General features: G+C 37.1%; 1 pseudogene; it reads left to right on the forward strand.

Moving 5' to 3' along the window:
• The first annotated feature begins 233 nt into the window (after positions 1-233).
• On the forward strand, positions 234-4,075 carry LOC112860789 (spindle and centriole-associated protein 1-like; annotated as a pseudogene).
• The last annotated feature ends 21,922 nt before the right edge of the window (positions 4,076-25,997 follow it).

Raw genomic sequence — 25,997 nt, forward strand, 5'->3', positions numbered from 1 at the left:
GGATCTTAGTGCCAGTTCTTTGAGCCCCAATCCTCACTGGAACACACAGTGCAGTAGTCCAATGAGACTGCTATAGAAGAACACCATAGACTGGGTGGCTTATAGATAACAGAAATTTATTCCTCACAGTTCTGGAGGCTGAGAAGTCCAAAATCAAGGCAACAACAGATGTGGTGTTTGGTGAGAGTCCACTTCCTGGTTCATAGACAGCTCTCTTCTTGCTGTGTCTTCACATGGTGGAAGTGGGGAAGAAGCTCTCTGAGGCCTGTTGTATAAGGTACTAATCCCATTAATGAGGGCTCCATTCATGACCTCATCGCCCCAAAAGCCCTGCCTCCTAATACAATCACATTGGTGTTAGGATTTCAACATACACTTTTGGGAGGACACAAACAGTCAATTGCCCAGAGTGAGAACAAGGTATTATTTGGGAATGCAGTGAGTTCATATCATAGGAGAGGCACTCCAAAATTATAACACTTAGTGCTTAAGTTGGATAGCTGGTATTTCCATCCATTAGCCCCTGTGGGAAAAAGAAAAAAAAAACTTTATTTTGGTCTAGAATGTCAAAGACTCTTGTGATCTGAGGAGGGGAAGGCCTTCTTGGTTTATTACACTGAAATCTAATCACATGTCTCTCAAGGGATGGTATATCTAAGTTTCTTAATACTCTAGAATCTAAGCAAATCTTCATGAAGATGGGAGGAATTTTTATTATCCTGAAATGTGTCCAAAGAGAGAAATGTTATGTCAACAGCTTGTAATTATTTTCCTATAAAGACCTGAAATGTATAGGGAAAAAAAAAAAAAGAAAAGAAGAAGAAGAAGAAGAAGAAGAAGAAGAAGAAGAAGAAGAAATAAAAACAGAAATCTAGGAAAAACTATCTTCTGTCATTATACTTATACCAGAATCAACTAAGATTCTCATAGGTGCATAGGATTTCTAAATGTAACAATGGCTCTTGATCTTTAACAGGGTCTCATAGTGGTAAATCAAGACCCTGTCACCCAGGCCATTCTTAGTGAATCTGTCATGGAACCTCAGGCTCCTAATGAAGTAGATGATGATGAAGAAGGAGAAACTGTAACAGAAGAAAGTGAGAATGAACTGGATAACTCTAAACTCTCAGTCAAATAGGAATGCAGACAGGTTTCTCCCCCAACTAAGAGAATATAATTCTGACTTAATTAAACTGTGGACTGATATTCAGCAAAAAATAGAAACACAGTCACAGGTAACCCCTGCAGGAACTCCATCATCTGTCCCTCCATCAGGGGAACAAAAAGCTGCTTTAAATCCTACCAGCGCTGCCAAGAGAATCCACACCAGGCTTCAATCTGAAGAATCTACTGAGATTCTAGACTCAAGCTATATTGTGGGACAGGCGCTAACCCCAAGGAAGCAAAAAACAGTTGTTAAATAAAATAAAAGGAAAAATGGATTTGTTTGCTCCTTCCAAGCAGAAGGAAAACATGTCAGCAGGTAGCATAGCCTCCACAGACTTACCAAATAGCAATAAATTCAGGCTAGATGTCCTCAAACACATGATACATGAAGTGGAACACTAAATGGAAGAATATGAATGGTGGACAGGATGTGAAGTCAAGGGACTACAGAGTAGTCAGTCTTACAGGTTTCACTCTGTAGCTGGTGAGCTCCCTCTGTTGCCTGATTTGGTACCTTAAAGAGAGTGAGCTGCAGCTGCATAAAGTAGACACAGGCAGCTGCTTCAACAAGTGTTAGGTGATCATCATGAGCTCACTAATGCTCTTATACCTGAAATTCTTCTTGGAGAAGAAAATACTACCCAGGTTAAGACTTCAGCAGTACATGGTCACAATAGATTTAGCAACTTACATCACTCACACATGCCATAAAGAATTGTCTTTGATAAATAGCAACACAGAAAATCAGGCATCAGAAAGGGGATCCATGGGTAGGAATTACAGATAATTCAGAGGCCCTGTTCTAAATGCTAATGTCTCTGTGCCATCGATGGTCAGAGGGGAAGAAGTGGTTGAATTCCCACAGGAAGACTTGGCTGTTAAACTATCCCAGGTGCCAACCCCCCCTCCCAGATCGTGTGGATCTGGCCAACAATTTTCCAGCACATGTATTTGAGCTCAAATAACACCACCAAGGCAGAAGATCAACTCAGAATTCTCTCCCTTGCAGCATGTATTGAGGAGGACTGTTCAAACTTGTCCTGCTCCACAAATTCTTCCAACTATGAAAATAATTGAGAAGAAACAAAATTGAGAAAAGACCTTACCTACTGCACAATCAGAATTCAAAGAAGTTGCCTCTTCACTCAGAGGTGGAGGGTTTCTCATATGGGGGAAGATATGGAGAACAAAACTCAGGTTCCTTTTTTTAGCCTCTTCCAGACCCTCCGCAGTTCTCAAACATTTAGCAGGACAGAAACCCCAATTTCTCAGAAGAGCCCCTAGTACTGGGAGATGGGAAACAGGCTCCGGGCTCTGAGCTGTCAGCACAGAGCCCGACACCGGGCTCGAACTCACGGACCGCGAGATCATGACCTGAGCCGAAGTCGGACGCTTAACTGACTGAGCCACCCAGGCGCCCCTACACCTCTTAATCCAAGAACAAAGACTGAGAAACAAAATGAAGAAGGCTGGTTTGCTTTTGCTACCCACTTGTCATAAATGAATTTGGTTTTACAGAGTTTGTTCTCAGTAATATATTCTTGAGCTTCCACTCCCCTTTCTCTGCTCCTGCTTTCAAGTTTTCATGCCCTTCTTTTAGATAAAACCTGCAAAGATCATATGACTTAGTATTTTTGGAACAAAGAATAAAGCAATTATTTTAATTTTTGACTTCTTCCAATAGATTTCCAATAACTAACCAACCTACGACTTCTTGTAAATAAAATGTTGACAACAGGGAAAAAATACAAATTTAAAAGTTTCCAGAAAATTGTTTGAGACTCTAAGATTTCTTAATTTTCAATATTATTTCCTTGATTTATTCTATCATTCATTTAAAGTATTATTAAGCTCTAATGATATAATGAACAGAGTCACAATCTAGTGTTGAAAACAATCTATAATCATACAGGTAGACAGAAAGTATCTATGAAAAGAGCTACTAATAGAATTTTACAGGTACAGAGATCAGAGAACTTCTCCAAGGCACTGATGCTGCTTAATGAGAATGAATATAATTTACTTAGAAGAACAAGGAAAGGGGGACACTCCAAGGAGAAAGAATGGCATGTGCAGTGTTCCATGGTGAAGCACAGCCTGTTCACAGTCCAGAGCAAGCATAGGGATAAGAGCAGGTGAGATCCTGGCATAAGAAAGTGATGCTATAATATGGACTTTGCATTTGTTTGGGGATAACTGGCCTTCTTTATCTTAATAAATAAAGAGTCATGAATGAAGGTGTTTTTAATGGGAGAGTTTGGTAATTTAATATAAATTTTCAAAATATTACTATGGCAGATTTATCAAAAGAGAAGTAGATCTGACTGCCAAGATAAATCTATCTTCCAGTATGAATTCCAGAAAAGTAGAACCCACAGTGAAGTAAAAAGCAGAGTGCAGACTTCCTATGTAACTAGTATTTCATGACTTACGATATTACATCTATATTATGATAGGCAGAATTCTGAGATAGCCTTAAGATGTCTGATTCCTACATGGTGCTCTATGGACTACTCTCCTCTTGAGGTAAGGAATAATTTGTGAATATGATGAGACAAAGATTGCCCTGATTAGGTTACTAATCAGATGACTTAATCAAAAGGAAGGTTATGTAAGTTGGCCTGTACTAATCTAGCGTGCCCTTCCAAAGGTCTTCATCCTTCTGAATTTAGGGAGATTTTAACATAGGAAAGCAATGAAGGATGGTGCATATCAAGGATCTGAGAGTACCACCTGGGAGCTGAGAACAGCCCAGGTTTCACAGCCAGAAGGAAATGGGGCAGGGGGACTGCAATCAGACAAACACAAGGAACCAAATTCTTCCAATAACCTGGATGAGCTTGGAAGAAAATTCAAGCCCCAGATGACAATCTCCGTCCCATCTAATACATTAATTTCAGCCTTGTGAGACCCAGGAGGAGGATCCAGCTAATTTGCCCAGATTCCTGACTCACAAAAACTATAGGATAATACTTGGGTGTTGCTGAAGTTTTTGATAATCTGTTATATATTGATAGAAAACTCTGTGCATGTGAGCGTGTGTGTGTGTGAGTGTGTGTATGTGTATACTCATTCCGTAATCCATTAAAGTCTTTTTCTTTAATTGCTCTCGACAAGCAATTATTGCCATGCTACAGAATACCAAAACTTTAGTCGAAAGTTGTGATAAGGCAGGTTAGTCACAACTAAACCTTCATTAAAAAAATTTATTTATTAAAATTTATTAAATTTATTATTAAAATGTATTAAAAATTATTTATTAAAAATATATTGGTATGAAAATATAATTACTCAAATCATTAATATGAATTTTGAAGGTATGTCAAAATTTAGTAATAAAAAACAATTTTGAAGATGCTTTCCAATCAGGTAGATTTGAAGAAGTTCAAATACATAGTTTGAATTGGGGGTGGATGCAGTTGTGTAGTCATAGGTTAAATTAATGCTTTCATCTCAACGTTGTCCTCTTCAGATTAACCTCATGTCAGTACAGTGCATAACATCTCACCTAAATAGTTTCAAGCAGTTTTAAATATTTTCTAAGCTGAAAATTAAGTGATTTGAAAACTCTTCATCCAGTATATTGAAACAGAGAAATCATGGTGGTTGGCATCAGATCAGTCTGCAAGGTCAATCATTTTGTTACCAATTGTATTTTTAATCCACATATGCACTATAACTTCCTATAGTATGCACTATAACCAGATGTCCATTGGCTTTTCCCAAATAAATATCAAAATGATAAATATTTTGATAAATAAATAAATATTTCCCAAATAAATATCAAAATGAAGTTTTGATGACTACATATAGAGTATAAAATAGCATAATTTTGACAGTTAAATAAATGTCCATTTTTTGCTGAATATCAGTCCACAGTTTAATTAAGTCAGAATTATATTCTCTTAGTTGGGGGAGAAATCTGTCTGCATTCCTATTTGACTGAGAGTTTAGAGTTATCCAGTTCATTCTCACTTTCTTCTGTTACAGTTTCTCCTTCTTCATCATCATCTACTTCATTAGGAGCCTGAGGTTCCATGACAGATTCACTAAGAATGGCCTGGGTGACAGGGTCTTGATTTACCACTATGAGACCCTGTTAAAGATCAAGAGCCATTGTTACATTTAGAAATCCTATGCACCTATGAGAATCTTAGTTGATTCTGGTATAAGTATAATGACAGAAGATAGTTTTTCCTAGATTTCTGTTTTTATTTCTTCTTCTTTTTTGTCTTTTTTTCCCTATATGAGTTATTCTGGAGAATGTTCCATGTGCACTCAAAAAGTATGTGTATTCTGCTGCTTTAGGATGAAATGAATATATTTAAGTCTATCTGGTCCAATGCGTCATTCAAAGCCATTGCTTCCTTGTTGATTTTCTGCTTAGATGATATGTCCATTGTTGTGAGTAGGTTTTTAAAGTTCCTTACTATTATTGTATTGTTATCAAGTGAGTTTCTTTATGTTTGTTATTAATTGATTTATATATTTGAGTTACCATGTTGGGGGCACAAATATTTACAATTGTTAGATCTTGTTGGATCGGCCCTTTCATTATGATATAGTGCCCTTCTTCATCTCTTGTTACAGTCTTTGTTTTAAAATCTAGTTTTTCTGGGAGTGCCTGGGTGGCTCAGTCAGTTAAGCATCCGACTTTGGCTCAGGTCATGATCTCGAGGTGAGTGAGAGCCCCTCGTTGGGCTCTGTGCTGACCGCTCAGAGCCTGGAGCCTGTTTCAGATTCTGTGTCTCCCTGTCTTTCTGACCCTCCCCCCATTCATGCTCTGTCTCTCTCTGTCTCAAAAATAAATAAACGTTAAAAAAATTTTTTTAAATCTGGTTTTTCTGAAATAAGTATGGCTACTTCACCTTTCTTTGACATCCATTAGCATGATAAATGGTTCTCCATTCCCTCACTTTCAATCTGCAGGTGTCTTTCGGTCTAAAATGAGTCTCTTGTAGGCAGCATATAAATGGGTATTGTGTTTTTATCCATTCTCATATCCTGTGTATTTTGATTGGAGCATTTAGTCCATTTGCATTCACAGTGAATATTGATAGATGTGAATTTAGTGCCATTGTATTATCTATACATTTGGTGTTTCTGGAAATTTTCCCTTTTCCTTCTAAGTCTTTGTCACTTTTGTTCTTTCTTTCCCACTCAGAGTCCCCATTACTATTTCTCGCAGGGCTGGTTTAGTGGCCACCAACTCCTTCAGTTTTTGTTTTTCTGAGAAACTCTTTATCTTTCCTTCTATTGTGAATGAGAGTCTTGCTGGATAGAATATTCTTGGCTACATATTTTTCCCATTCAGCACATTGAATATATCATACCACTCCCTTCTGTCCTGTCAAGTTTCTGTGGAGAGATCTGCTGCTAATCCTATTTGACTTCCCTTGCAATTAGGGATTTCTTTTCTCTTGCTGCTTTAAGCATTTTTTCCTTATTTCTGTATTTTGCAAATTTGGTTTTGTCCTGCTTTCATTGATTTTGACGGGGACTGTCTGTACCTTCTGAATTTGGATGCCTGTTTTCCTTCCTAGATTAGGGATATTTTCAGCTATAATTTGCTCAAATAAAATTTCTGTCTCTTTTTCTTCTCTTCTTCTTCTGGGACTCCTTTGATATGAATGTTATTATGCTTTTTTGGTGTATTGAGTTCCCTAAGTTTACACTCATGATCCAATATCTTTATTCCCCTCTTCTTTTCAACTTTATTATTTTCCATAATTTTATCTTGTATATCTTAGTTATTCCTCTGATTCTTCCATCCTTGTAGTCATTTATATCCAGATGGTTTTGCATCTTGGTTATAGCCTTTTTTATTTTGTCCTAACTAGTTTTTAGGTCTTTTATCTCTGTGGTATGGGACTGCCTGGTGTCTTCTATGCTTATCTCAAGCCCAGCTAGTATCCTTACTATTGTTGTTTTAAATTCTAAGGCACATTACTTATGTCTGTTTCAATTAGATCTCTGGCTATGACCTTTTGTTGTTCTTTCTTTTGAGATGAATTCCTCTGTCTTGACATTTTTCTAGGTCTCTGTCTTCTGTGTGTTAGGAAAGCCTATTATTTTTCCTGCTCCTGAGAGTAATGGCTATATTAGGAAGTAGTCATATACTATTCATGGAGGGCCTGTTGCTTCAAGAAGTGTTCTGGTGTATGCTGTGTGCACTCTGCTGCTGTGTTTTGTCTGGTCTTTCTCTCAGGTCAGTCCTCTGCAGAGTTTCTCTCTACCTGCAGTGGGGAGTTTTGGACTTTGTCCAGTATGTGGCAAGTTATGACAAGGTGTACATTGGTCTGCTTGTTAAAAGAAACTAGGTCCTATGTCCAGTAGAGTTGAAGCTTTGCAGCACTCTGGTCAGTAGACTTGGTCTGTCTCAGGTCATGATTTCATGGTTTGTGAGTTCAAGCCTTGCACTGGACTCTGTGTTGACAGTGTGGAGGCTGTTTGGGATTCTCTCTCTCTCCCTCTCTCTCTCCTCTTCTCCCACTAGTGCTCTCTCAAAAATAAGTGTAAAACAACAACAACACCTTCAAATTTTTAGCGATATGGCACAACTTGGATACGCACTGATCTTCTGGGGGAGGGTCTCACCATGCTGTGGCTGGTGCTGGTTTTTCCCAGAAGGGCAGTCCCATGAATGCACAGGGGCCTGGAGTTTGTGGTAAAGCACAGTAAAAAGCCCGAGTCCAGGTTAGCTGTCCTCAGCAGGTGTTTCTGCTTGTATGCTAATGAACACAGCATCTCAATGGCACCCTCTCAGCTCTTTTGCCCCAGAGAAGCAGTGCCACCTCTCCCAAATGCACTCCAAAAAAGAGAACTGTCTCTCCCATTGTGACCCAAGGGATTCTCTGGCCATACTGTCTGCTCCTGGGTGTCTTCCCTACTTCTTCATAGGAGCATGCTAGGCCTACCAGGCTCCACACTGGCAATGACACAAACTTCTAAAACTTCAGTCTTTGAGCTCTACTGCTTGTAAAAACTCAAAATAATCAGCCCCTCTCATTTTCCCAGTCAATGGTTTTAGGGAAGTGTTTTTCTTTTTCAATGCCTTGTGTGCTGCTGCTCTCTCTCTCTCTCTCCCTTTCTCTGATCAGGGCTCCTTCCCCTCCACAGCACCCATGAATCACATCTCCACACCTTTTCCCTTCCACTACTGGGCCTCTTTTCTCCCACTAGCTGTGTAGTTAGTTTTTTCAGTCCTCAAATCAATTTATTGGGTATTCAGCATGATTTGATATTTATCTAGCTGTGTTTGGGGGAGGAGGCAAGCATAGGTTCCCCCTACTATTCTGCCATATTAACCATTTTATTTTATTTATTTTAATAATATTAAAAACATTATTATTCTTTTCAGAGTAAAGAAAAATATACCTGGCTCAGTCTTTTCAATTTTTCAAAGGAAATTGTACATTTTCCCATTGATGAAGAAAGCAGTAGCTTTCGCTCCCTTTTGAGTGACATACCAGGCAAATGTTGATCGTTTTGTCAGTGCATTGCATAGGGAGATGTATTTCCCAAAGGTCTCAAAGTCTTAATCAAATGATTATTAGCATATAGTTAATATGTTAGCATATTAACATAATTTGATGGATTACAGTATACAAACAATTCATAAAATATGAAGCAAGGTGAATGAAAATATAGACTCTTCTGAAATTATAATTTACCATCATAATTACCCAGTATTGTAATATTTTTCAAAATATGTTACCCAAATTTATCAGTAGTTTAATTACCAACTGCATCACACTAACCAAAAGACATTGAATTAAAAAGATGCAGTACAAAAACAAGGTTTCTCAAAGCAAGGTGTTGATATATCTCTGTATAGATATCTCTAATTTTGATAAATTACCTATTTTTAGCATTTTGACATTGTGTGTTTAATATTCAGATATTGTAAAAAGAAATTTAGTTATCTGTATCTTCAAATGAAGATAACATTAGAGGCAAGACAGTTAAAACTAATTTTTTTTCACTGAATTATCTTAATGACATTACTGTATATTAGCTTTGATACTAAGATGCAGAAGGATTACAACTGGTGATGATGTACATTATGTGTTGTGTGATACAAAATACTGGTATAACTCCCTTTTCTTGGTAGTATCCCACAATTTATATTTCATAGAAATTATGCTTAAGATGTGGTAAGTGTTCAATAAAGACAAATAAATCCTTAAATACCTAGTTTTTTTATGTATGACATAATGCATATTGAGCTTTCCTCAAAATAATCAAGTCTTTCTATATCAATTCTTTACTCCTTTTTCAAAATACAAAAAAAAGAAATAATGTTTAAGAATTCATGAAGGATATGATTTTTTTAATTTTTTTAATGTGTATTTATTTTTGCGAGGGAGAGAGAGCATGGGGGGGAGGGGCAGAGAGGGGGAAAAGAAGAGAGAGAGGGGAGAAAGAGAGGGAGTAGAGAGAGAATCTGAAGCAGGCTCCAGGCTCTGAGCTGTCAGCACAGAGCCTGACGTGGGGCTCGAACCCACGAACTGTGAGATCATGACTTGAGCCACAGTCGGACGCTTAACCGACTGAGCCACCCAGGCACCCCAGATATGATTTAATAGTAAAAACAAATAAATTGGTTGGTGCTATTAATTTATTATATTAATTGTGCTATTAATATAGTTAAAAAACCATTTTATTCGAAAATATATAGAGCATTCACTATAGAAGTTTTTCATAAGACCCTCTAAAAAAAATGACTCAGGTTAAATTGGCATAATCTATTTGTTTGGACTGTAAAGATTTTAATGTTCCCATTTCTTTAAGAAAAACAAGGCTTGAAAGTAAATATATTGACCAAGATCATATAGGCAGTCAGCAGCTAAATCTGTTTCATATCCAAGACTTAAGTCTTGTAACCATCCTGCTTATACAGCAGCAGACATAACCAATGAACTTGAACTTTTAAGCATATGAGGAAGTTTTTGGAGGAAATTTTTTTTATTTAAAAAATAACTTTTGATTGACTTTGAAATCTTTGTACAAATTGTTGAAGTAAAACACATACCTCTCCCTCCTTACTTCATTACAATTTAAATAAGAAATCAAGTGAAAGAAAAACAAAGACAGTGGAAAAATGAAGCGTTATTTAATGTGTCAATGTACAAATATTTTCACTAGAATAGAGTGCTTACAAAGTAGTTGTATTGTCTTTTCTGAGAATAAAATGAAGATTTGACTGACAAACAATACAGCTTTAATTTTTTAAGTGAATTGGATTTTCTGAGTGCTTGATGTGTTGTCTCTGTAGGATCAATGAATCTCCTTTTTTTTCCCCCTGGATGGAAACAGTTGAATGAGAATGCGTGCTTCTCTTTTTCAGTCCATTATAAAGCCTAACAGAGTAGCCAGTCAGTGTCAATTTGTGCGTAACGTTTCCAGTTAGGTTCCTAGGAATAAGAAAAAAGAACAGCATGGGAACGAAGAGCCAGGAGCTGCTGCTTAAGTGATGTTTCAGAAGAACAGAATCGTGTGCCTGTTACTACTCTTCTGAGGGTACCATGCAGAGGAGAAGTCTTTAGCAAACTGAATCTTAAATGAACATGGATCTCTTTGCAGAAACAGAAACAGCATTTCTTGGGAAGGAAACAAGCAATTTGGTACGAGAAAGGAAGAAAAATCAGACGAGCTTGTCAGCTTAAAATAAGGATAGGGAAGTAGTCAGTGAGAAGCAAATAATTTCATCCACCTAAAATACTGAGTTGTCAGGATAAGAAAATACCATTACCAAATGTGTCTGTATTAAGATTGAAATTTGACATTCTAAATGAACAAAATATTAATATTATATTAAAAATCAGCGTTAGCCAGTTTGATGACCTTATATAAATTAAATTGTGTAAACAATTTGGTTTTCCAAAGTATATTTACTTTGGGGGCATGTATTTCAATTGATTTTTATAGGTGTTGAAAGCTTTCTGTAGAATATTAAGTATAAACATCTAGATTAATAATTTTATTTGATGCAAGATTCCCCACTGTCTTTAATATACAAATATGTACTACAAATCTCTAAGATTAGGATAGGGTATTCAGTATTTCCTTAGTAATTTTCCTTTTTTTAATCATTCATTCATTCATTCACTCACTCAGCAAAACTTTTTTTTCAGTGTCTTCCAGGCACTGTTCTTGGTGCTAGGAATACAGCAATGAACAAAACAGATAAAACATCCTACCTGCAGTGATTTTGCATTCTAATTGAGTAACTGTGGGTCTAATGTTCTCCATAGCAGTCTTCCAAAAATACTGACAAAATATATACATATTGTCTCAGAATTTAAATAGGGTAATAGGTAACATTTGTCTGAAGTAGAGTAACAATGTGGCTTTCGATATTTTATTAACAGAGAACTTGAGACTATTTATCTGATGCCACTTTGAGAATATATAGTCAAAGAATAAAGCCATTCATCATACGCAATTGATAAAATTCGAAGATAAACCATTTGAGAATTCAGACAGGTAGGTTAAACAGTGAATTAGAAAAAAAATACAATTTCATAGTGAGGGCTACAGTTGTAAATTAAAAGAACTTCTGCACTGAAAATTCTAAAATTTTAAGGCACAAGTGGCAGTACTCAGATTATTCTCGAACAGAATAAAGTCTAAATGCAAAGTGACATTCTCTTCAATATAGCCACAGACTACCACACTGCTTTTTGCCTCTTAGGAATTCCAGTAGTTGGCATTACTAGTTGAAAGAAATAAGTTATCAAAAGTAGAACAATTGTTCTGTAGTATCTTTCAGAATGGTATAGAGCCATGCTAATGCAGCTAATGCAGCGATACTCTCTGGAAGCAATAAGGGTGCCCACCAAATATGATGGCTGCCTGCAGAGGAGGCTATCTACATTGGATTATCAGTGTTAGTGCCCATATGCTATCAAATGGAATCTGATCAGAAAATATTCGCAAACATCTACATTAAAATGAGACAAGAACCACTCAACGTCTTCACATATTTTGGTCACTTGAAATCTTGACCATCAATAATGCATTTATCAATTCTCACAATTATTTATCAAGGCGTATAATTATTACTTATGATTTAATTACAGTGAGCTGCCATCTGTTGAGTTGTCTCCTATACGAGCACTTTTCATACCATCTTATTTAGCCCTTACAACAGCCTTGAAATTTTATTATTATTATCCTAATGTTACAGAAAAGAAACAAAGACCTATCAAAGTTAAATAACAGGCAAAGCTCACACAGTGGCCCTTATTTTTGAAATCTAGTCTATGAGAGGCCAAAGACAGTACTGGATCCACTATTCTTCACTATAATTCAGGCCTGAGCTCTTTTTTAAGACATTTATAAACATAGGATCCTAAACACATTAGAACAGTGCTCAGAACAGACAGATTACTCAATAAATATGTGTGGATAGAATTAGCGATATGAATATATTTAGAACACGCTTCATTCTCATTTAAAAATGAATAAATTCCATACTAGGAATAAATTCCATACTAGGATTAAACATTAATGTGATTGTCTCAACTTTGATCATGATCTAGCAATAGGAAGTAGCTGTTTGTTTTTTTTTTCATTCCCAACCAAAAGTGTGTTTAAAATGTGCTTCCTATCTTGAGACATCACTTTCAAACACATATTCCCTACTCTACTCATCTAAACTTATTTGAATATACAGACTGACTCTTAGATATGCAAATATACAACCCAGTTTAAATTAAAATTTAATTTGATTCCATGTAAAATAAAACCAATGATTAAATTGGTTTCTTTTTATTGTATATTTACTTCACTTTTGCTAACAGAATGCACTGTTTAAAGGGAGACAATTTTGGTGTTTATAAATGTGTCCTGATTTGCATTCATTGGAAAAAATTGCAAACAACTCAGTTCTGTTAGTCAATACTGATTGATCACAATCAGAGTTAGTTATTCAGGTGTAGTTATCATAAATTATAGCCATAACATTTATTTTATAATAATAAATTACAACTTTAATTAGAAACTCTCTCATGTGATGTTTTTTGTTTGTAAGGATCTCTTTATTGTTATTTAGAGCCCTTATATGTAATCAATACTCTATTAAGGCTTCAAGTTAATAGTTTATATGAATCAAAAATTTAAAAGCTGTCCTCAATGAAAAAATCATTATCATTATTATCTTGTTGTTTAATATGTATTATGCACTACATTTCACTGAACTTTGACATTATTAATATTGGTTTTAAAGCTCTCAGTAAAATACCTATGATAAAAATGAAAAGATTTTCTATTTGCTTGAGTTTGAAAGGCAATTATTTTTAAACTTGAGGTTCTCTATATTCTGAATTAGCTAGAATTTTATTTGAAGAAAAGGGACCAGAAAAGATGAGCTAAAAACTTCAAAGATTTCTAAAGTATGAAAAATTCTCTTTTTGCCTTTTACTTTGATATTATTCCAAATCACTCAGTAATCAAACCAATTAGTAATAAATATTGTACTCCATTCTCCCACGGTACACTCAGTATTTTGGTTTTACTTTTTAGAATGTAGTATGTTGTAAAGACAATTACATATTCACAAGCTTCCATGTTCTCTGATATATTCCCAAACTCACACAAAAACATATATTAGAAATTTGTACAATTATTAAATATAGATGTTATTAAGACATAATTTTTCAAATAATTATTACTAGGGTAAATTTGTTACCACATTATCCTCTAGGAGGTGTACGAAATGTGATTACCTTTGAATTAGGTTGGGGAAGTGAAATACTTGCACATAAAACATAATAAGTGAGAATAGAGAGTAAACAAATGTAGGAACTCCTAGGTAAAGGGCGCTCATATTGACAGGAGCCATGGGAACAAGCCCCAAGTGAAGAACATTACGCACTTGGGGCATTTTCTGTTGGCTGCTATCCTGCTTCTCTTAGCAAAACCAGGATGCGGGCCAGTATATGAGCCAGATTTAAGATAAAGTCTGCACAAACCTGAGGACCCTGGCTCCAAAAAGCACCAGGGAGTTGCCGGAGTTGCCCACCAATATCAACCAGCCTGGATGTGGCCCTTCTGACCAAGCAGGAGGAGGCCTTTCCAACTAATCAGGAGGAGGCTTTTTTTTTTCTTTCCCTTATTAGCATATTGGACCAGGGTGGGACCCTGAGCAAGAACTTTCTCTAAATACACAGGACCTCCCCTTTGTTGAGGAGGCCCACCTAACTCCTCTCTGTTAGCGCTGTGTCTCCCTTCAGCTCTGGCTGTAGCCCCAAGAAAGCTTTGCCTGTACCTTTGACTTTTGGGTCCACCCTTGTTTCTCTCCTTTCTATGGTTATTGTTGGGTCCAACACCTTCTTGGTTCTTGGTTCTTAGTTCTCTGACCTTCAGGAACACATACTGTTGGTGAAGGTCAAAGAAGCTATTTTGGAATCCCTTTGGATTTGCTACAATTTAACAAACAAGCAGTAAATTACATTATGTTCAGTTGAGAGCAACAGAGACCCAAATCGGCCAATGGCTTAAACACACAGAATATCTGGAAGTATGCAGTCTAGAGCTGATATAGTACTCTCTGCTCCACAAAGTCCTCACAGACACAGGATCTCTTCAGCTTACTACTCTGCTACCACTAAAGTATATCCCATATTATCTAAGTCCAAAGAATAATCTACATCCCAGACATCAGGATTGAAGAAGAAATTAATAAAGGGCAAAGGTCATCAACATTTTTAGTTTTGTTAAAGGATAACCAAGACTACCTCAGCTTGATTAAAATTTAAACAGATATTTTCCTGACTGTAAATCCCTAATTTCTCTTTTGTTAGAACAATTACTTTAGAAAACTTCTAATTGCAAATTCTTCCTCTGCTCCTCTGAATCGTAGATAAATTTCCCAGCCTCTAGCCAGTTTTACAACCTAGAAATGTCTTTCTCCTGGACCTGGAGATAATCCCTTTCAAATGCAATCAAGAAAAATAGTGCCCCTATTTCCCAGTATATGTGGGAGCTTAGGAACCTAACTTTGATGAACACTAGTTAGGAAACACAGATGGCCTAATCACAGAGAAAAGTATCTGCAAATTCAGGAATGATTCAATGTGCTTAACACATCCCAGAGATCAGCCTGTCCCCAATAAAGTCCTGTCCTCTAGCACTTTTCACTACTTACTCCACTGTTTAGAAACTACTCCATTCATGGGCACCTGGGTAGCTCAGTAGGTTAAGCTTCCGAGGTTTGATTTTGGTTCAGGTCATCATAGCATGGTCCTGGGATTGAGCTCCGTGTCGAGCTCAGCACTGTCAGCCCAGTGATTAGGATTCTCTCTCTCCCTCTCTCTCTGCCCCTCCCCTCTTCTCAAAAATAATAAATATAAATAAATAAATATTAAAAATGACTCCATTGCTTAAGAAACCTCCTGCCTTTTGTTTCAATCAATGGAGTTGATTTCAATATCTCTTCCTTATTGCAACAGTCTTGAATAAAGATTTTCTTGTCTATTTAATTTTTTTCAGTACAATCTGTCTTTGACAAAGATTTTGCCAGAAGTTGCCACATAATATTTCCATCTATTGACTAGAATTTTGGTGGTAGGACACCGGGAAATGTAGTCTTTCTTTTGAATATCCACATATTAAGTAAAAAATGTTATTATTGTGAAAGAAAAAAGACATTTCGAGCTGACAGTAATTTCCATGCAACCATTTACTTAGTAACTTATCATGTGCAAAACAAACAAACAAACAAACAAAAACAAGAGGTGGATGTTATTTTTTGGCAGTTTTAAAAATACGCAATACTATTTTTAATATTCCTTGCGTTTTGTGTCTTTCTTCTTTTGTATACTTACTTATCCTTCAAAATCTAGCTTCATAATTAAAAAATATATCTCTTCAATTGTTTTTTTTTTTTTTTTAATTTTCATGCCTTTGTTCACTAATGACATTGGACATTGTTTTTGTGTTGTGTTGAGGCATTTACATTCCTTCAGTTTTTAATTACTTCTCTTCCCCAGTGTCAGGAACGAAAGCCTCTGGATGACTCATGTTCAGATTGTGTCATGTGTTCATCCTTGATCAATTATTGTGGTCAAAAGGATAGAATGTGTTGTTTTTGTTTAACTTCAGGTTACAAATTCACCCCCACCGAATAGGTTTATTTCACAAAACCTATTTAAGATTTACTCAAATTCAGTAAACCCTCATGGAAACAGGGGAAATGTACTGAAACTGATCTTTAAAAAAAAATTTTTTTTAATGTTTATTTATTCTTGAGACAGAAACACAGGGGAGGGGCAGGGAGAGAGGGAGACACAGAATCTGAAACAGGCTCCAGGCTCTGAGCTGTCAGCACAGAACCCGACGCGGAGCTCTAACTCACGAACTGTGAGATCATGACCTGAGCCGAAGTCAGACGCCCAACCGACTGAGCCACCCAGGCACCCTGAAACTGATCTTTAATGTTAATGTTTTAGGGTTTTCTTTTGCTCTTTGGTATCTCTCTGTCTCTTTGTTTTTGGTTCTGTCTTTATCTCCCTCCCTTCCCCCCTTGTTTATGAATGAACTGTACTGCTGGATTATTAAAGCTTTAATAAACTGGGTTTTTTAATTTAATTTTTAAATGTTTATTTATTTTTGAGAGAGAGAGACAGAGCACAAGTTGGGGAGGGGCAGAGAGAGACAGAGACACAGAATCTGAAGCAGGCTCCAGGGTCTGAGCTGTCAGCACAGAGCCTGACATGGGGCTTGAACCCACAAACTGTGAGATTATGACCTGAACTGAAATTGGATGCTCAACTGACTGAGCCACCCAGGCACCCCTTAATAAACTATTTTAATATGTGGTAAAGAAAGTTTCTCTGTGTTACCTCTCAATTTCAATACAGGAATGCAAATAAACTTTATTCAAAGTTACTTTAATCTTTTCCTAACTTATGCAACTAAGTTGTGATCTTTTTAAGAAGAAATAATGTATTTTGTTTCTCAATATATGCTTAATCTTGAACGCAGAGTTATTTTTGTTTGCTGATTGCTAATATGGCTTAGGAAAATAAATGGAAAATGATATTTGGAGTGTTCACCTTTGAATGGTGAAATAAATTTTATATGATAATTATTTAATGATAGATATGATAGTTACATTCCTTATTAATTGCATATTAATAAATTAATTTTAATGCTGAGCAATTACACTACAGTTGGTTAGCAATGACTCTGGACCAGAATAAACTTTACCGAATACTATAGTGCTCAATGAGCATGGACGTACTAAAACTACCATGAATGCTCTTTTTCCAGTAGCAGATATTCACAGTAAAAAATCTGAGCTAATTAGTCAGACCCTAAAAGTACCCAGATTACAAACATAGAGTGTGCTAGCCTATCTGGGTGTCCATTTTGAGAGTGTTTATACATAACACATCCGTAGAGCTTTACAATTTATTTCTACCCCACAATTTATTTCTTGTCCTGCAATGATGCTTTATGTATTACTTCCTTGCAAACAGATTTTAACACTGGTTTTACATTTTTTGATATCCTCAAAAACTTCTCATTTCGTATCCTACCCACTTCTTATCCCCAACCCTCTCTCACTTATTTTTAATATAATTTCGTTATTGATTTAAAATTTAAAATTTTTAATATTTAAAATTTCTTTAGCACCCATTTTAGATTCATTTTATAGTTATAATACAAAGTATACCATTAAAACTGTCTTTCTGTGGCAATCTTTCCACCCCCGCCCCAAATTATGCTCTATAAGCCAAATTGGGAAAAAAAGAATGTTATAAAAGACATGATAGAAAGAAAGAAGAAATTGCTGGATATAAAATAGATCTCAATAAAGTCAAAACCCAGTTTGTTTGAATTACGATGAGGAAATAAATGTAGTCACTATAACTCAAGCTCAGCATTTGAAATATAAGATTTTAGAGATCTATTTCTGGGGAATATCAAGGTCATAGGTCCTCTTGCAATGGCTGGCTAAATAGAAGCATAAATAAAGAGCTGGTGGTTATTGTCAAGATCAAAATCTTAAGACAAGATCAAAATCAAATCTTGTGATATGATTATATGGATATTGTAGTCATTAATGTACATTAATATAGCATAAAGTTGAAGAATAACTGTGAGATCAGTTTAGACAGTGCATGTGAAAAAAGAGATAAGACTCATTGTTAAAGTAAAATTATATACTGTTTTAATTTTTAAATTAAAAAAATTATTTATTTTTGAGAGAGAGACAGAGAGAGTGTGAGCAAGAGGGGGAAGGGGACCAGAGAGAGGGGGACACACAATCTGAAACAGGTTTCAGGCTCTGAGCTGTCAGCAAAGAGCCCAACACGGGACTCGAACTCATGAACTGAGAGATCATGACCTGAGCCAAAGTCTGATGCTTAACTGACTGAGCAACCCAGCCACCCCTAAACTAAAATTATTTTAGATGAGGGAAAAGCCATGATTAGCTGGCATTAAGATTCCAGGCCACATAAGTGGAAATTTTAGGAGATAGAGACTTTAAAAGCCTGAAATATGTCAATTTGTTCTAGTCAGCTGTCTACAGTCTTTATCAGCATTCTAGAAAGAATGCCATTGGGTTGTCTGTCATGATTCCAAAATGTGAATGAGACTGTCACAGTTGGGCAAACATAAAAATAGAACCAACTTTCCCTGACCAGATAGTACCAAGAAAGGGTTCTCTGGTTTTATTATCTTCTGATAGAAAATAAAATGTGGTCTGGGTCATTTGGAGGCCTCACACTTCACAGGTAGAATTAGTCTTTTTAAACAAAGTTATTTAGTGCCTCCTTATAATAAGTCATTTGAATTCAGCTAAAAAATATATAGGTTTTAATTTACCTTTACTTACTGCATTGAGTGAGTAATTGAGATCGGAAAACATCAGTGTGCTTCCCCTCATAAACTCAAAATCAAATATTTTACGTGATATGATTAAAGGGGCAAAGACACTAAAATTTTTAATCCACTAGATCATTGCAGGGTAGGATGTGCTTATATGCTGTCTCAATTAATTAGATTATAAATTATTACTGACAAAAATGGTGCACATATTCATTTTAATAACATGTTATCCAAAACACTGCTATGTTGAAACCTAATCATTACTAATAAATAAAATTGAGCACTAAATATGTAATTTTGTATTCTTTGCATGAGAGCATAGACCTTCCACTGAGTTTGCATTGTCAAGAGTTAAACTTATAGATACACTTGATCACAAATACTCTGATTGGTGATTTTTCAGGAGGCTTATCACATGTCACATTCTGTACCTTCTACTTACTTATTTTCTATCAGAATATTCTTTAAATGCTTCCTTTTTATGTGATTATTTTCTTATTTAGGGTAAATGCACAGTATCTTACCTTTGACTGTTGGTTGTACATGTATAGTGTTACTTTCCTAGTTTTGATTATTTATTTCACTTTCCACCTAGAATCTATTTTTACACACTACCAAATGTGTATAAAACTGAAGGAATAAAAATAAATAATTCATGTAACTGAGATTTTTGAAGAAATACTGGAAATTACTTAATATCAAGAAGAAGAAGCGCTCTAGAGAAGAGGATGTAGAAAAAAACTAAGATGGAATTCAGGAGCTATTATTTAACAAAAAATAATCAAATGAAAACATAATGAAAAGTAATGCTAGAAAAGTAACAGTAGTTAATGTGATCTGAATGCTGATTAAAAGTTCTGAGACTCGGGGTGCCTGGGTAGCTCAGTCGTTGGGCTTCTGACTTTGGCTCGCAGTTCATGAGTTCAAACCCTGTGTTTATTATAAGATTAGAAAGTAAGAATAGTATTGGGGCGCCTGGGTGGCTCAGTTGGTTGAGTGTCCTGATCCCTCATTTTGTGAGTTCAAGCCCTGCGTCGGGCTCTGTGCTGACAGCTCAGAGCCTGGAGCCTGCTTCAGATTCTGTGTCTTCCTTTCTCTCTGCCCCTTCCCTGTTCACGCTCTCCTCCTCTCTCTCTCAGAAATAAATAAACATTAAAAAAAGAAAAAAAGTTCGGACACTTGATACAATTAGCTATAGGCTATCTTTTTAAATTCCCAAGTGAAATGTTTATTCAATCAACAAATATGTGTATTCATTCATGGAACAAATGCATGTGAATACTACATCAGTGTATAATTTGGAAAGAAGCTTCTCTGTCTCTCCCTCTTCTCTCTCTCTTCCCTTAAAGAAGATATCAATCCAAAAGCAATACAAGCTGTAATACTGTCTAATAGTTAAAAACTCAGTAATACCTGATAGTCGCTTAATCAGTATGTGTTACTCAACAGTTTATATACATAAATGGGGACAATTATACAATTCATTAATAAAGTTTTTGACAGTATTGAATGAAATAATTCATGTTGTGCTTTAACATTATTTTATGGCTGAGGACCCGTCTCTGACATATAAATCAGTATCACTCAGATGTGGCAAAGTCAGGCAATACGTTCTGGGGGTTCCTTCTCTTATTCACATATTAATAATGTCCAGGGAATCTTTCCTATCTATGCCTATTGTCCAGATAAGTACAACCAGTCTTATGTCTTCAAATATGATCATATTATATGCTTAAAATTTCACTTTTATAACTTCAACTCATCTTTTTCTTTAACCCTCTAGACTCATATTTCCAACTTTCTCCATGATGCCTCTAATTGGATATCTAAACTTAAACTTAACGTGTCCACAACTGAACTCCCAAACTTTTCTTCCAATATCTGACCTAGCCTCAGCCTGTGATACCTCAATTGAAAGCAGCTCATCCCTCTAATTTCTCAGGCCAAAAAAAAACTTTGTGCTTTCTTTGAATTCTCCTTTTTTCCCTCTGCTCTCATTCAATAATATTTTATATATTATTGTATATAAATATATTTATTATATACATAATACTATAATATTTTATAGTATTTAAAACATAAACTAAAATATATCAAGTCTTTATACTTTAGTAATTCTGGAATTTTCACTTTCATATTACTGTTAATTCTTCCAGTATTTTCATACAAAATAAACAGAATATTCTTTTTAAAAAATGTTTCTATTGAAAATTAGAATTATCTGACATATATTTGCAACATTAGGTTTGGATTTAGCAAAGGTGTCTTATTATGTTGGGGCTGCTATAACAGAATACCAGACTGGCTAGCTTATAAACAGCAGAAATGTATTGTTCATAGCTCTAGAGTTTGTAAGTCCAAGACCAAGGTGCCAATACGACCAGGCAAGAGCCCTCTTCTGGGTCAGAGACTTCTCAATGTGTCCTTATGTGGTGAAAGGGGGTAGGGGCCTCTTGGGATCTATTTTATGAGAGCACTAATCCAATTCAGGAAGGAGTCACCCTCATGACTTAATCACTTCCCAAGAGCCTCACCCTACTAATACCATGAACTTTGGGATTTAGAATTTCAACAAATTTTTGGAGGACACAAACATTCAGACCTTAGCAAGGGTTGTTTCAAATTTATTTTCTGCCATTTGGTAAGTTAGGTGTTATATAATACTGATCAATTGTGAAAGACAGCAAACTGTTATCCTTCCACTATGTATATATCCAACCTCACTTCTTCCTGGACACCCAGTAACACCATTACAACTCCCAAATAAATGGAGATGCATACTAGTAGCTCCGGTGGTTCCATGGAAGAAAAATATATTATAGAAATCAAGAAATGTATCAGATAACTTAGATATTCTGATACTCAGTTCTTATAAGATCTGGTTAGAGGTGGAGAAGGAAGATGGCGGCGTAGGAGGACGCTGGGCTCACCACGCGTCCTGCTGATCACTTAGATTCCACCTACACCTGCCTAAATAACCCAGAAAACCGCCAGAGGATTAGCAGAACGGAGTCGCCAGAGCCAAGCGCAGACGAGAGGCCCACGGAAGAGGGTAGGAAGGGCGGCGAGGAGGTGCGCGCTCCACGGACTGGCGGGAGGGAGCCGGGGCGGAGGGGCGGCTCGCCGGCCAAGCAGAGCCCCCGAGTCTGGCTTGCAAAAAGTGGAGGGGCCTGACGGACTGTGTTCCTACAGCAAGCGCGACTTAGCGTCTGGGAGGTCATAAGTTAACAGCTCTGCTCAGAAAGCGGGAAGGCTGGAGGACAAAGGGAAGGAGAGCTGCTGAGCCCCGGACGACAGAGCTCAGTTTGGTGGGGAACAAAGGCGCTTGCCAGCGCCATCTCCCCCGCCCATCCCCCAGCCAAAATCCCAAAGAGAACCAGTTCCTGCCAGGGAACTTGCTCGCTCAGCGCAAACACCCAACTCTGCGCTTCTGCGGAGCCAAACCTCCGGCAGCGGATCTGACTCCCTCCTGCTGCCACAGGGCCCCTCCTGAAGTGGATCACCTAAGGAGAAGCAAGCTAAGCCTGCCCCTCCTGCCCCTGTGCACCTTGCCTACCCACCCCAGCTAAGACGCCAGATCCCCAGCATCACAAGCCTGGCAGTGTGCAAGTAGCCCAGACAGGCCACCCCACCCCACAGTGAATCCCGCCCCTAGGAGAGGGGAAGAGAAGGCACACACCAGTCTGACTGTGGACACAGCGGTGGGCTGGGGGCAGACATCAGGTCTGACTGCGGCTCCGCCCACCAACTCCAGTTATACACCACAGCACAGGGGAAGTGCCCTGCAGGTCCTCACCACGCCAGGGACTATCCAAAATGACCAAGCGGGAGAATTCCCCTCAGAAGAATCTCCAGGAAATAACAACAGTTAATGAGCTGATCAAAAAGGATTTAAATAATATAACAGAAAGTGAATTTAGAATAATAGTCATAAAATTAATCGCTGGGCTTGAAAACAGTATAGCTGACAGCAGAGAATCTCTTGCTACAGAGATCAAGGGACTAAGGAACAGTCACGAGGAGCTGAAAAACGCTTTAAACGAAATGCATAACAAAATGGAAACCACCACGGCTCGGATTGAAGAGGCAGAGGAGAGAATAGGTGAACTAGAAGATAAAGTTATGGAAAAAGAGGAAGCTGAGAAAAAGAGAGATAAAAAAATCCAGGAGTATGAGCGGAAAATTAGAGAACTAAGTGATACACTAAAAAGAAATAATCTACGCATAATTGGTATCCCAGAGGAGGAAGAGAGAGGGAAAGGTGCTGAAGGGGTACTTGAAGAAATCATAGCTGAGAACTTCCCTGAACTGGGGAAGGAAAAAGGCATTGAAATCCAAGAGGCACAGAGAACTCCCTTCAGACGTAACTTGAATCGATCTTCTGCACGACATATCATAGTGAAACTGGCAAAATACAAGGATAAAGAGAAAATTCTGAAAGCAGCAAGGGGTAAACGTGCCCTCACATATAAAGGGAGACCTATAAGACTCGTGACTGATCTCTCTTTTGAAACTTGGCAGGCCAGAAAGAATTGGCACGAGATTTTCAGTGTGCTAGACAGAAAAAATATGCAGCCGAGAATCCTTTATCCAGCAAGTCTGTCATTTAGAAGAGAAGGAGAGATAAAGGTCTTCCCAAACAAACAAAAACTGAAGGAATTTGTCACCACTAAACCGGCCCTACAAGAGATCCTAAGGGGGACCCTGTGAGACAAAGTACCAGAGACATCACTACAAGCATAAAACATACAGACATCACAATGACTCTAAACCCATATCTTTCTATAATAACACTGAATGTAAATGGACTAAATGCGCCAACCAAAAGACATAGGGTATCAGAATGGATAAAAAAACAAGACCCATCTATTTGCTGTCTACAAGAGACTCATTTTAGACCTGAGGACACCTTTAGATTGAGAGTGAGGGGATGGAGAACTATTTATCATGCTACTGGAAGCCAAAAGAAAGCTGGAGTAGCCATACTTATATCAGACAAACTAGACTTTCAATTAAAGGCTGTAACAAGAGATGAAGAAGGACATTATATAATAGTGACAGGGTCTATCCATCAGGAAGAGCTAACAATTATAAATGTCTATGCGCCGAATACCGGAGCGCCCAAATATATAAAACAATTACTCATAAACATAAGCAACCTTATTGAGAAGAATGTGGTAATTGCAGGGGACTTTAACACCCCACTTACAGAAATGGATAGATCATCTAGACACACGGTCAATAAAGAAACAAGGGCCCTGAATGAGACATTGGATCAGATGGACTTGACAGATATATTTAGAACTCTGCATCCCAAAGCAACAGAATATACTTTCTTCTCGAGTGCACATGGAACATTCTCCAAGATAGATCATATACTGGGTCACAAAACAGCCCTTCATAAGTTTACAAGAATTGAAATCATACCATGCATACTTTCAGACCACAATTCTATGAAGCTTGAAATCAACCACAGAAAAACGTCTGGAAAACCTCCAAAAGCATGGAGGTTAAAGAACACCCTACTAACGAATGAGTGGGTCAACCAGGCAATTCGAGAAGAAATTAAAAAATATATGGAAACAAACGAAAATGAAAATACAACAATCCAAACGCTTTGGGACGCAGCGAAGGCAGTCCTGAGAGGAAAATACATTGCAATCCAGGCCTATCTCAAGAAACAAGAAAAATCCCAAATACAAAATCTAACAGCACACCTAAAGGAACTAGAAGCAGAACAGCAAAGGCAGCCTAAACCCAGCAGAAGAAGAGAAATCATAAAGATCAGAGCAGAAATAAACAATATAGAATCTAAAAAAACTGTAGAGCAGATCAACGAAACCAAGAGTTGGTTTTTTGAAAAAATAAACAAAATTGACAAACCTCTAGCCAGGCTTCTCAAAAAGAAAAGGGAGATGACCCAAATAGATAAAATCATGAATGAAAATGGAATTATTACAACCAATCCCTGAGAGATAACAAACAATTATCAGGGAATACTATGAAAAATTATATGCCAACAAATTGGACAACCTGGAAGAAATGGACAAATTCCTGAACACCCACACTCTTCCAAAACTCAATCAGGAGGAAATAGAAAGCTTGAACAGACCCATAACCAGCAAAGAAATTGAATCGGTTATCAAAAATCTCCCAACAAATAAGAGTCCAGGACCAGATGGCTTCCCAGGGGAGTTCTACCAGACGTTTAAAGCAGAGATAATACCTATCCTTCTCAAGCTATTCCAAGAAATAGAAAGGGAAGGAAAACTTCCAGACTCATTCTATGAAGCCAGTATTACTTTGATTCCTAAACCAGACAGAGACCCAGTAAAAAAAGAGAACTACAGGCCAATATCCCTGATGAATATGGATGCAAAAATTCTCAATAAGATACTAGCAAATCGAATTCAACGGCATATAAAAGGAATTATTCACCATGATCAAGTGGGATTCATTCCTGGGATGCAGGGCTGGTTCAACATTCGCAAATCAATCAACGTGATACATCACATTAACAAAAAAAAGAGAAAAACCATATGATCCTGTCAATCGATGCAGAAAAGGCCTTTGACAAAATCCAGCACCCTTTCTTAATAAAAACCCTTGAGAAAGTCGGGATAGAAGGAACATACTTAAAGATCATAAAAGCCATTTATGAAAAGCCCACAGCTAACATCATCCTCAACGGGGAAAAACTGAGAGCTTTTTCCCTGAGATCAGGAACACGACAGGGATGCCCACTCTCACCGCTGTTGTTTAACATAGTGCTGGAAGTTCTAGCATCAGCAATCAGACAACAAAAGGAAATCAAAGGCATCAAAATTGGCAAAGATGAAGTCAAGCGTTCGCTTTTTGCAGATGACATGATATTATACATGGAAAATCCGATAGACTCCACCAAAAGTCTGCTAGAACTGATACATGAATTCAGCAAAGTTGCAGGATACAAAATCAATGTACAGAAATCAGTGGCATTCTTATAC

This window comes from Puma concolor, chromosome A1 (assembly GCF_028749965.1).
Source record: "Puma concolor isolate L17-30 chromosome A1, mPumCon1.1.hap2, whole genome shotgun sequence".
Classification (NCBI taxonomy): Eukaryota; Metazoa; Chordata; class Mammalia; order Carnivora; family Felidae; genus Puma; species Puma concolor.